Source organism: Dreissena polymorpha, chromosome 5, assembly GCF_020536995.1.
Source record: "Dreissena polymorpha isolate Duluth1 chromosome 5, UMN_Dpol_1.0, whole genome shotgun sequence".
Lineage (NCBI taxonomy): Eukaryota > Metazoa > Mollusca > Bivalvia > Myida > Dreissenidae > Dreissena > Dreissena polymorpha.
The window spans coordinates 65,147,282-65,161,634 of record NC_068359.1 but is presented as its reverse complement, the minus strand read 5'-3'; the positions used below and the strand labels follow the sequence as shown (position 1 = coordinate 65,161,634).

The following is a 14,353-nucleotide window of genomic DNA, read 5'->3' as shown; positions in this document are numbered from 1 at the left end:
CATTTAACCATAAATTCAAAGTTACTAAGTCAAAAAAGGGCAATAATTCTGTAAAAATGACAACCGAGTTATGCAACTTGTCCTTTTACTGTCCCCTTATGATAGTTTGCGAGTGTTCCAAGTATGAAAGCAATATCTATGATACTTTAGGGGTACAGTGGACCAAAACACAAAACTTAACAAAATTTTCAATTTTCTAAGTATAAAGGGCTCATAATTCCGTCCAAATGCCAGTCAGAGTTACATCACTTTGACTGCACAGTCCCCTTATGATAGTTAATAAGTGTTGCAAGTATGAAAGCAATAGCTTCAATACTGTAGGAATAAAGTGGACCTTAACACAAAACTTAACCAAATTTTCAATTTTCTAAGTATAAAAAGGGCACATAATTCTGTCAAAATGCCAGTCAGAGTTACATAACTTTGCCTGCACAGTCCCCTTATGATAGTTGGTAAGTGTTGCAAGTATGAACAGGGTTTTTTTTGGGCTGTGGGGGAAGGGGCCTTTAGCCCTTATGTGGGGGAAATTTTACATGGGATTTTCCACTTTGGGGAAAAAATGTGCGCCTGGGAATTTTCGCGGCATTTCCCTTTTTGGGGGATTTGTTTACTTACTTTCTCATTATTACAATACGTTTGTACATGTTTGAACTATATTCATTGTTTTTTTCATAATTTATTACCTTTGGCAAGATTAAATTGAAATAGAATTGAGATAATATAATCATGAGACACATCTTTCTATTAAAAAAAAAAAAAAAGTTTTTTTTTAGGGGGAATTTTTGGTTCTGAGAGGGGAAAAAACCAGCCTAGTTTGGTGGGGGAAGACGCTAATATTTGGCGTCTGTTATATAAGGTTAAAAACCCCGGATGAAAGCAATAGCTTTGATACTAAAGGAATAAAATGGACCTTAACACAAAACTTAACCAAAATTTTAAATTTTCTAAGTATAAAGAGGGCACATAATTCTGTCAAAATGCATGCCAGAGTTATCTCACTTTGCCTGCCCAGTCCCCTAATGATAGGAAGTAAGTGTACCAAGATTGAATGCAATAGCATTGATACTTTCTGAGAAAAGTGGACCTAAACGCAAAACTTAACCGGACGCCGACGCCGATGCCAAGGTGATGACAATAGCTCATAATTTTTTTTCAAAAAATAGATGAGCTAATAAAAGCAGTTATTTCTTGCTTTAATGGTACCATTTGAATGAGTTTGTGCTTTAGACAGGTAAACATTGATACGTTTTTGCAGCATCTGTGTTCCTTAGCATTTACAGTGGTGATCAAATTTTGCACCTTTGGACAAAAGACGGCGCATTGCAACTCTCAGCAACCAATAGCTGGGAGATGGAATATTGCAACTACTGTATAGTGTTTTTCCCAGGAGGGCAAAGGGGCATGTTGCAGAAATTCAAAAAGTGCATTTTAACGCGCAGTTTATGCAAAAAAGGGCAGGCATAGGCGTGGTGCCTTTTAAGCCACTTTCACATTTCCTTCTCCATTTGCGCCAACCTCCTTTTACAGGACGGCATTTTCAGTCTTTAACAAATATTAGCAACACGCCTTTACAATTAAATAATAAATTGTCCAAATTAAACACGAGTCTGCTATATATTTATGTATTCCAAAATGCACTGATCAACATGTCTTTACAGACGTAGAAATGTGATTAAAGTTCGATTAAAAAGAAATCTTTCGGTGCAGGGCGATCTGAAATGACATAATGGGGTATTTTATAAAACGGTATGTATATTGAAGCCCTATAGACGTTGGCAGGTAAGTTACATTTGACACACATTTTAATACACGGTCCCCTCTTCACACCTTTCATGTCGCCAGCTAAAGAACCCGTTTTTTTAGAAAAAAATCCGTTTTTTGAAGCCCATCATGTGTTGGCAGGAAAGACATATATAAGAATTGACACGCATTATAATACAAGGCCACAATTTTCACACCTATCAAATCTCTAGCTAGATAGTCCGTATATTTGGTTTATCTACTATTGTAAAGGTGTGTAAGTTAATTGCCATAGGTTAATACATAATTAATATTAAATTGTGCATTTACTCTCAGGGGTTCCACTGGCCCAAAAAAAGTTGTCGCCACTTTTTTGCCGCGTGAATACTGTCGGTTATTCCACCTAATTAATAAGATCAATCATTTTAAGAAACCTTACTACATTAATGTCATTGACTATATTATCACTTTAAAAAGTATGTTATTTCATAAAAAAAAGCAATAAGTACCTTCATAAGTCATACCTTCATAAGTCTTTATAAGCTTTATTTGTATATAAATAACATTTTTTTAACTTGATAAACAACACAGATAACCAAAATAATATAATAATGTTAACATCATTGTATTAAACAGTATGTTGCATAAATGTTTTGGAAATTAATTATTTAAACATAAAATCACACCAATGTTCATCATTTGAAAGGGAATCAGAAAATAAAGCATCTCACTTCAAATTGTTTAACAGTTATATTTGGTCATTTGGACATGATATACATCAGCTTCTGTTGTTAACAAGTTTTCTGTTAGTGGTGGATGATTTCCAGGTTCAATTAAATGACTGTTGTTCACGCCTTTTTCCGGACAGAAAGGCCCAGATAATTGCCACAATCCATTCTAGTTGCCTGAAATAACATAAAACATATTTTTACAAACTATCAACATCAAACCAACACATAAATGCCCCTATCTTTAAATGTCCGAATTTAACATATCCGAAATATAGTACATCGAGTGAATGTTTTATATTTAATTCAGAAATTGTTGTTATCTTAATCAATTTATATCCTTCCCAGAACATTACATTAATGAATCTATTAAACAGAAATGCTCACAAATACCTGTTGAAACAAGTTTTTATTTGTTGATGTGGAGAAATTAAATGCTTTTGCCAGCCCCATGGTTTTGATTTTAACAAAGAAATAGCGGCCCTAATAATCATTATAATTATTGATCGTCGTGACAGTTTGTCCTCGTGTTACTTAACTTATTGGTCAATATCATAAAGGAGCCGTTAATCCGATAATAACCCCCATAAAACTTGACAATAGCAGTAAAAACACCGTTTGTAACACTTACACGCTTCGGTGATTTCTAATGCACTCTGCACTGTAGGTCGCTTACATCGTCGTAAATCAATATTTACAACTGACAGACGCTGGCCGCTAATGCTCGGTCGCGTGCTTTCGACTCGCAGTACATTTTCGAATAGGATTTTACCGATTTTTTGAAATTCGCCACTTTTAAAAAATCGGAGCCACATTTAAAAATTTAGCGCCATTTGGCGCCAATGGCGATCGACAGCGGAACCCCTGACTCTGAACATAGGATTAAACACGAACATGTTTTTGTTGACTGTACATGATTACTTATGATAATTTTAACATAAATCCCTATCGAACACAGAAATTTGTGTTTGCATCCAGGTTTTTTTTCTCCACTTTTTGGGAAGATAGCCCATGGCTTTGGAATTGGGAATTTTATCGGCATTTTCATGAAATTGGGAAAATAAATTCATTAGCCTTTTTTTCCACACAAAAATTCCACTGATTAGGGAAATGCTAAATTTGATTTAACTCTTTATAATTATTCAAATTAAAAGAAAATCATATAATACTTTGTAGATGTAATTGAATTAAAATTGAGATAAAATACAGATAAGACTTCTTTCTAAAAAAAAAAAAAAAAAAAAAAAAAAAAATTTATTTATTTTTTTTTTTTTTTAAATTGGAATTTTTTTGCCACATTTTGGGAAAAAGTATACTTTTTGGGATTGGGAACATAGCCGAATTTCGGCTATAAAATCGGGCCAAAAAAAACCCTGGCATCGATCTAAGAACATGTTTCTTATGCGATGCGTATAAAGATTACTTAATTCTAATTAGGCCTGTTTTATACACCCTCGCATATGCTTTGGAGCAGTCAGTATGACGTTTAAATCGAGCACTGTTATAGATTAAATCAACTCGATTAATATAGTAGATTAGAGGTTGCTGTCTCTCGAGTAAATCAAGCAGAGTAGGAGCGTCACAGACAATCAAGGAAGCTGATTTTGCGGACCAAGTTAGGTCGTAAGGCAATAAAGATGTTATGGATAAGGGCGCGTGGCGAAATTTGCCTTTGAAAAGGGCAGAGTGGCGATCCGGGAGGGCAGCGTGGCTTTTCGCCACGCTAAAATGACCTGGGAAAAACACTACTGTAACATCGTATTAAAAACAATGTTTTAGTGTCAAAATAATAACAGATTAACATTTCAACTCCAATAAAATATGATAGACTTTCAAATATTTGACACTCATTGAAAGTGTTCACTCTTGAATTTTCTGTTCTAAGCGAAATCTAACTTTTATTTGTTACTATTGAACAACGAACACAGTAGTTCGGATTTTCGGACACGTTAAATGTTTTTTATTGTAAAAGTAAAATGATTCACTCATATTGATTGACATTTATCAACATTTAATATATAAGCGAGTAAATCTGATATTATTTATAGTATAGGCCGATAAATCGATTGATACGCTAAAAAAACTTACTTTGTAATTTGTTGTTTTCTTTTTTCTCACAGCTATCCGCAGCAAATACTTAGTGTTTTTTGATTGCTTGTTGTTTGGGGCTACTCTTCACCATAATAATTGAAAGTAACCCAAAGAACATTATATTGAATGAAAACCAAAAAACTTTGTCAGATAACAGTGAAGTAGCTGATATTTTCAATGAATTTTATATAAATGTTGCGAAAGATATTGGAAAAGATTTAAATTGTGATGAAAATAACCATCCTAGTATCGATACAATTCTTGGACAAAATATCTCTCAAGATTGTTTTATTTTTCGCACGTTGAACAATCCACAGATATTAGTAGTATATGCAGTAAGGCAGCACAGCAACTTAATATCTTGAAGAGAATAGGGAAAAACCTCTGTCGCTTAAGTAGACTGACCATTTTTCATTCCTTTATTCTATCAAATTTTAGTGTTTGCCCTCTAACTTGGCATTTTTTTGCTCTAAAATTAATACAGATAAAATTGAAAAAATACAGGAAAGGGCGCTCCGTTTTGTATATGAAGATTATATTTTTTCCTATGATCAATTACTTAGAAAAGCAAATCTACCTAGCCTGTATATTAGGAGAATCAGAGTCATGGCACTTAACACTTTTAAAATTATCAATTATATGGCACACCCTGTTTTAAATGACCTTGTTATTAAACGTGACGCTCGTTATTATTTCAGGTACTCCAACTTTCTAGAGATTCCTCAGGTTAAATAAAAAAAGTTCGATAGCAACAGTTTCCGGCATGCGGCTCCAGTTCTGTGGAATTCTTTGCCAGAAAGGTTCAGAAAAGCAAGTAATTTTAATCAATTGAAATGCTTTATTTCGCACTGGAATGGCAAAGAATGTAAATGCTCAGCATGCAATGTCACATAGGCGCGCATATCTGACACACAGATCTGGAGCGACATGCCACACTGTTTCTTTTGCTTTGTTATAGTTGCTTTAGCTATCCTTATTTTGTGCTTTTTGCTTTAGTATCTTATTTTTTCTTCAATATATTGGTTTGCTTTGTTCATTGGTTTCTTGTGTTGTCCTTATGTTTGCGCTTTATCTTATTTTTGCTTTAGTATATTGGTTTTGCCTGTGCCTGCTCATAGTTGTTTTATTTGTCGCTATGTTACTTGTGCTCATAGCTGATTTGTTTTTCGCTACATGTATGTTACTTGTTTAATAGTGAGAAAGCTGCTGATCAGTTCACCCCAAATCTGATTTTAGGTGATATTCGTTCTTTGATTCATTTTATCTTGTCGCAATTTTGTGTTTCTTTTTGCGCTCAGTTTTTTAATTCCTAGCTCTGCAGTTTTTAGTCCTATCCACAGAACTAGATCAGCAGCTTCCTTCACAGCTTTTAAACTTTCATATGTTTTAGTTGTGCTTGTATATGCATATTGCTTTTGGTCTCAATTCATGCCTTATTACTTCCGGTACATTATAAATAACCTTTTGCATTTGACTCTGCTGCTGGTCCAGCAAATCTATACACTTATATTTAACTGTTTTAAATATATTTAACCCCATGCGTGCCATGATGATGATAGTACCATGTCTTTCATTTCCCCTCCTAGTGCAATACCAGCAGGAAAGTCAGAAATTTGTCAAGTAAAATTAGTGTTGTATGCCTTAAACTGTATTGTTTGATGTTGTATTTGTATTTCTATATCCATGTTAATGTGTCTTTCTTTTATCAAGCTTTTTTACCCTTGTTTTACTGTAAACTTACATTTGTTGTATAGTCGGTTCAAAAGCTTTGCAGCTTATGTTATTTGTTACTGTCTTTGCCGACTCAAAAAAAATTATTTGATTGATTTGGTTTGATATTTGAACAGAAATAAGACAGGTTCCGAGCATTCTATACATAGATGGTGACGTCACTACGTTATTGTCTGAAAGATCGTTTGTTGACACATTGGGTTCCGAGCGTAACTTTACCCCATCAATGCCATTATCACATTGTATAAACCAATTGTATTATTCCCGGATGTTGCGATGTGATTGCCATGGCGTAACGGCAATATTTACATATACTGCTGTTAATATTGATACAAATTAATGGATTAATACTGCAAACAAGTTAGTAGACTCTGTAGTTTAGATGTCGTAGAGAATTAAGTTTCCATTGAGAATGTATAAATCCGCTTCGACGAATTAAGTTGTTGTTTCTGAAAACATTGAAAATCACCGAAGAAAACTGAAAAACACAGGTTGCTCTATGCCAAAATGTACTATTTGTTTAAAATATGTTTCGAAATATACTTATTTTTGTATGTTATACATTGCAAGTGAAGTCAATAATTGTAATGATACATATAATCTATCGGCATTTTGAATATACTAAGATATTTATTAAAAGATACAAGATGGTTTTTAAAATGACTATCATATATTGCAGTGATGCTGTATCATTGATTGCGACTACATTAAATGCATTATGTATCAATTATTGCGATAAATCTATGCCGATTTAACAGGTTTTGTATCATTGATTGGTCGAATATTCACATACATGTATGTCACAAATATGGTTAACTGAGCTTAAACTTATTCCAGACACATCTTCGTTGTAACTAATGTTCCGTACATTGTTATTGCTTTCCTTTGGTTGGCTGATGGGGACATGTTTTTACTCATGTGAAGTGGTGTTTCAGCAGAGATAGTTTTCATAGGGGTTGACGTGCAATTTACCGTAGCAAAACTACCGTCAAAGCCAAACACTTCTATTGACTCGTAAGCCATGTTTCTGTAGAATAGCAATAATTCAGTTCTATATAAATGGTTCCCAAGAAATGCAGAGAGTTAATACAAATCACCACAATAATCATTACTATCACTCCCATTATGATGATCATCATCATTGTTATCATCTGTAAAGTTGGTATTATCATTAGCAACAGCAACACACCCAGCAGCAGCATAAACTGTTCGTACTGGTAATCTGTGTTAAATTACGTATGACTTGAGAGAGGAACAATAAACGATATTTTCTTCAACTTTAAAATGAAAGGGTAACTTTGATTTTGGATGATTTAGAATTCAACTTTATAATGAAAGACCATCATAATGACAAAAAAGTAAAATAATTTTCCTTTCTAGCAACGCACGTATGCCAAATATTCATTTCGCCATGACAATCACATCGCAACATCCGGGTATGATACAATTGGTTACTACACTGTGATTATATTACACCACAATATCGCTGTCGCAAATACAAATCGCATAAAGATGGTCGATTTCAATAATTATAATAATAATTTCATATGATTTAACTGGAAATTTCGAACGAATTTTTCACATAAATAACTTAACTTATGGACAACGTACCATAGGAATCCCACAGCATGGATTGGCCAAGAGATACTCTCAATGTGAGATACGTTTGTTTTAGTTGGTTCCTCTAGGATATCGATATGGAAGTGACGTATTTAATATTTTACCTTCTTATTTTTACAATAACCGTCCGTTAAAATAGCAAATTATGGAATTGAACATACCTAAAATTGAAATCGCACGATAGATTTGTGACAATCGTAGATGGGTGACCAGGAAAAAGCTTCGTATGACCTTCCTGAAGGTGGATGAAAGTTGCACGTTTAGCATCATTCGCTTAAAAGACCATTCGATGTTTTAATTTAATGAATTGTTGATAAATAAATCGAATAAATGGGTTTATTTGATACTAATTTACTGTTCAACCACGCTTAAATGTCCTCTGATAAGTGGCCACAAACTCCACCCATATTGCAGTTATTACCGAACGGCCAAACAAGACCCATTCCAGTGTGGGACAAGATCTGTGCCATTAAACCAATCCTCGCAGCGATGATTATCATATACACATGAACACGTATGTATCCTATCCCCCAACCTAGGTCATTTCATACTCTTCTCTAATACCAATCAAATACCCTAAATACTTGACAAGCATACCTATTAAATTGAATGTATGCTGACGTCTGCTGACTTACATCACAAGAGTTGCGTTATATCAATACGAATATAATGTGTACATATTGTGCCAATAATGCATTCAAATAACATAACAGTTTCTATTATGCCATATTCTGCCAAACTAAGGAATTCCAAAATTTCAAAATTTATCCTGAAGCACTTAACACAAGGCCTGTAAAGACATAAACATTTATGATTCCATTGACATTCAATTTAGTCTTTATATCAGCCGATATCTATCTAACATTCGTTTCCAATAAAAAATAGTTTAATATGTCGACAGTAAGTAAACGCAAAAAGAAGCAAAAGGGTTAGGGTCAACAAATACCAGTCGAGTAATTATGTTTTAAATAAGAGTCTTGATGGAATATTGAGATAAGTGTGAGATGTATGTATGTAAAAGTAACAGGGTAAAGTTAACGTGTAAGTAGTGCGCGTATTGTCGTGGATTTTCTAACTGTATGCAAAATATGTGTGTAAGATTGCTTTTATACAGGCTCATATCTATTTCAGCATTAAACAGTTAAGCCACTTGGGGTGATAAAATATAGCACGTCATCCAAAAAGTAAACGACAAAAGTCAACATAGAGGCGAAAACATCCTTTCAAGGTGAGTTAGTTTTAAATATATAAAGCCGCGTCTTCCTCCAGTAGCCGTATACAAGTTCGTGATCGTCTTTTCAGTGACCTTACTATACCATGCACAACAGTCAATGATGTTGTAGACCTCAGCCGCCCAGTGTTACCAACAAATCCAGTATATTAAAAAAACTAAACAACAGAAACATGTTCCACCACCGAAATTTATAGGGCTTTTTCAGTATCAGATAAGCATATATTGGTAACATGTGTAAACAAATCAGAGTTTACATGACACCAAAGTATCGAGCGTTGGTGTCATGTAAACTCTGATTTGTTTACACATGTTACCAATATATGTGTATTATATGGTGTAAGGGATTTTATATATACATGACAATAAATATTAAGACAACTAAATCAACGAATATTTCGCAAAATATTTCGTAAAATGAAGTTTACCCATTTAAAAATGAGTGTTCTTTATAGCAATAGCCAACCATTCAACGCTAGATGTGGTATGGTAAAAAGGGGATACTGGCTTCGGGCATCGTCAGAAGATGACGTATTCATGCGAACTACGTCGTGCCTCCGAAGCTGCCCAAAGCCAATCTCGCGTTCTGTCATTAATGTTCGGATGTCGTAGCCGGAAATTCACATGGAAGATGTTGTGACACCAAAAATAAAAAGGGCATGTTGAATCGCGTTAAATCTATATTACCAGACCACATCAAATGTTTAAGTTTTGGCTATTGCAATAAGCAAAATTGAATTTGTGTGTTAATTTTTCATAATATTGTGGGAAATATTCGTTTATTTGAGTAATGGGCTTTAAAATATTATTGTCGGTCAAGGGGAAAAAGAAGTGAACTAGCTTAATTATGATGCGGTTTTGCAACCGTTAGAATAAAAACAGGCAGATACTAGGGAGTACTTGAACATGACCGGATTCGCTTTCACTGCTATACATATATAGAACATAAAGATAACGTGTAAATGCACTGCAACTTGTATGACAGAATTCGCCAAAATATGTTTGTTAATATTATCAATATTGAACTTGGATTCTTATCGTAAGATACTTCAAAGTCTTCAAAGCAAATTTGTCAGTTCGCATCTAAGGAGTCTTTTGTGGAATACAGTGCTAAAGCCTGCAATGACATTTTTATACATCATACAAAAAATGTACATGTATATTTATGATACTTTTACACTTTTATCTATCTGTACTTTTTTAATGTTTTAATTATGTTTATATCAATGTAAATATGTTCATAGTCTTTTGTAACTCAAATTGAGTGGTTTGTCTACATTGTATTGTATACATTTCAATTATTTGTTATCATAATTTATTAACTGACTCATATTTTAATAATATATTCAATTGTATTACAGAAATGAGACTTAAATAAAGTATTTGTCTGTCTACAAACATCGTTTGACTCGACACATAACCGTCTACAAGTCTTTCGCAACAATGCGGACTGAAATAAAAATAATAATTCAGAAAAAATATATGCCCTTCTATTGACCAACCTTATTACGAGTTTAATATTTAAATATTTCGAAGATACAACTGTTAAACACGATAATTAAAGGAACAAGATGTAACAAAAACACATTCAATGTAACAATGATTAAATTTTAAACTTTTAGTGATATCGCTTGCATCTGTCACAGTGTAGTAAACCAATATTTCTGCTGAACTAGTAAAATTCGCAAAAAGAATTACATGTTAATCCAAAATTTTAAATGGAGTGTCATGTCCGGAACGCTCTTACTTAACTTAACTTACTACGAATACAGATGGATCGGTCAATTGTAAGTGCGGAAAGGTGTGCAAGAACCAACGCGGTCTACGCATTCACCAAGGGGAATCTGGTTGTCAACGTGTGAGGTCACAAGGACAGCGCATAGCCATCTTGGCTAGTTAGACGCAGGAGTACTCCAGTCTGGACTCAATCCACACTACTGAAGAGCTCTCCGTCCAGAAGACCCCACAGGATGCCTTCCGAAATTTTGAGGAGGATGAGGACCCCCTTTTAGAGCTCTTACAGACTCAAAGCATCCCTGAAGCAAACCAGGCGATGGATCCGGATAGACCACAGTAAGACACTGCTACTAGAGCCTGTAAAACAAGGATTAAGTGGCCCAAGGCTTCAGACAAGACATCATGGACCCAACTGGACGAGGACCTAGATAACATCCTCGAAGCATCCATGCAATGACCAGTAGAAGCTGACCACCCTCACAACCTTGATATATTCAGAAGCCAAGAAGAGGTTTGGACTAGAAGAGGAGAGAGTGCGAAAGGAACCCCGAAAACCAAACAGGCTGCAAGTACGCTTCCACAACTTTAGACGTGAGCTCAAGCAGCTGAGACAAAGGTACTGTCCTTGTTCATCCACAGAGAGGATTGGACTTAAACAGCTTAGAGATAGAGTTCGGACACAGTTGACATCATTACGGAAAGTCGAAAGCATAAGAAGAAAGACACGGGAACGGGCAAAGAAGAGGGCAGCTTTCACAGCCAACCCATACAAGTTCGGAAGATCCCTTCTCGCGAAAGAAAGGTCAGGAAAGTTGGAAACTCCATTAGAGAAAGTAGAGAACTACCTTCATGTGACCCATTCTGACCCCAATCGAGAGGACGTGCTAGGAGACTGTGACCGAATAAATCCAGCGAAGGAACCCAAAAAAACAACTGAATGCGACGGAACCAACGCTAGGCGAGTTGAAACAAGCTGTGAAAAAGGCCAGAGCTGCTTTAGCGCCAGGACCCAATGCCATCCCGTACAAAGTGTACAAGATGTGCCCACTACTTCTCAGGCGTCTATGGAGGCTTCTTAAAGTAGTCTGGGGGAATGGGGATGTACCAGAGGGTTTTGAAGGAGGCAGAGGGGATATTAACACCAAAGGAACGCAATTCCAAAACGGTCAATCAGTTCCGAACGATCTCGTTGCTCAACGTCGAGGGGAAAATATTCTTCGCCATCATTGCAAGAAGACTTACATCTTTCCTTACAGGCAAAGCATACATTAACACGTTGGTCCAGAAGGGAGGAGTACCTGGTTTATCCGGCTGCATAGTGCACACCAGTGCTATCACACGACTAATAAGTGAGGCAAAGAAATGGAGGAAAGATCTCACTGTAGTTTGGCTCGACTTGGCCAACGCATACGGGTCCATTCCACACCAGCTCATCTATACAGCCCTCCGAACTACCATGTGGACGGCCACATTCATAAAATCATCACCAGTTACCTGGATGGGATCAGGCTCCGGTTTACTGTTGGTACCCAGCTAACCAGATGGTAGAGGTTGGAGAAAGTAATCGTTACTGGCTGCACAGTTTCCGTGGTCCTCTTCATCATGGGGATGAACCTGCTGATAAATGCTGCCCAACGAGAGACCAGTGGACCAAAGACAGAGTCGGGAATATATACATTGATGTTGACAGCCCTGACGGAAAGAATGAAGTTCAAGGCAGCAAAATCCAGATCTCTCGTCATAAAGAAAGGACAGGCAACAGAGAGGTTCAAACTCTACGTACAGAACGAAGAGATTCCTTCCATAGTGACGTGTCCAATAAAATGCCTGGGCAAGTGGTTTGATGCAAGCCTAAAAGATCGCGAAAATATCAAGAAGTTAGAGCAACAGGTAGAGGAGTGTCTCAAGAAGATAGACCGCTGCGGAATACCCGGCAAGTTCAAAGCATGGCTCTACCAGCACGCACTGATCCCAACACTTATATGGCCGTTGATAATTTACGAGGAACCCAGCACAACAGTGGAAGCCCTGGAGAGAAGCACTAGTCGACACCTCAGGAAGTGGCTAGGAGTTCCATCCAGATTTACCAGTATAAGACTCTACGGGAAGTTACAGCTCCCGCTATCTTCACTTGTAGAATAGTTCACGACAGCAAAATCAAGACTTGTGTTGACCTTGAGGGACTCTCCGGATGAGCTCATCCGTGAGGCAGGGATCCAAACCCGAACGAGCAGGAAATGGTCAGCGACAGAGTCTGTGAGCCAGGCAGAGAACGCGCTCAAGCACAAGGACATTGTTGGAGTGACTGCTTTTGGACGTGAAGGAATTTGTGCGAGAAAGGTGGTACTGTGGAGCCGATCAGACCAGAAAGAGAGGCGTGCGATGATTCAGTCTGAGGTCATGAGAGCGGAAGAAAATGTCAGACAAGCAAGAGCTGTAGAAATGGGAGCGCAGGGAGCATGGGCCACGTGGGAAACCGCAAACAGAAAGTTGACCTGGGGGAGACATCTGGAAGTATGAGCCTTTTCGGTTTTCCTTTCTTCTCATGTCTGTCAATGACCTACTTCCATCCCCAGCGAACTTGTGCCGACGAGGACTCACAGAAGATCCAAAATGCAGTCTGTGTGATAGAGTAGGCATCCTAGAGCATGTTCTGTCATCTTGTACTACAGCACTGACACAGGTAAGATATAGATGGAGGCATGACTTGGTCCTCAGAGAGTTGTCTGACAGGCTAGAGAAGGAACGGAAGAAGGAACGTGGTAATTATCCCCGCCATGGGCACATGGCTTTCGTCAAAACTGGTGAGATCACGAAGACACAGAAACCAACAAAAGCATCAATTCTTGATGGCACGAGAGACTGGAAGATGGAAGTTGACCTTGGTAGAAGGCTCGTTTTCCCAAACGTGGTTCAGACCACCTTATGACCAGATATTGTACTGTGGTCAGTGACAGGAAAGAAGCCCGTAACCATAGAGCTGACAGTACCATGGGAGGCAAGATGAGAAGAGGCCTAGTAGCAAAGTACACAGAACTCGTGGATCTGTGCAAGCAACAAGGCTGGCGTACTTGGCTATCTCCCGTGTAAGTTGGCGTTAGAGGAATCTGTTCCCAGTCCGTGCACAGGCTGATGACAGCAGTAGGAACTATTGGCAGGGAGAGACATGTGGCTATCCAGAGACTGAGCCAAGCAGCTGAGCGGACATCAAGCTGGCTGTGACTGAGGCGAGAGAAAAGCTGGAGGCAATCAAGCAACACACAGTGACTGATTACTGTGGGCCCACCGCTATCAGAAAGTTCATGGAATTAAAAGGGCCTAAGCATTTTAAGACGGCGGCATCCATGCTGATGTTAGTAGAGTAGCTGCCTACAACCAAGCACAGATTTGTTAGACTGTATTCAAACAAAAACGGTCTCCTCGGTGAAAGCATATACGTATTTTTAAATAACATTTAAATATATTTGCATTTGTA

General features: G+C 37.1%; 1 protein-coding gene across 1 annotated transcript in view; it reads right to left on the bottom strand.

Moving 5' to 3' along the window:
• Positions 1-4,633, bottom strand: part of LOC127881822 (phosphatidylinositol 4,5-bisphosphate 3-kinase catalytic subunit alpha isoform-like) — a 66,438-nt gene extending 61,805 nt beyond the window's left edge. Inside the window, exon 1 of the mRNA XM_052429959.1 lies at positions 4,557-4,633. The gene's annotated coding sequence lies outside the window, so the exon portion shown is untranslated. The remainder of the gene's footprint in view (positions 1-4,556) is intronic.
• Positions 4,634-14,353: the final 9,720 nt, after the last annotated feature.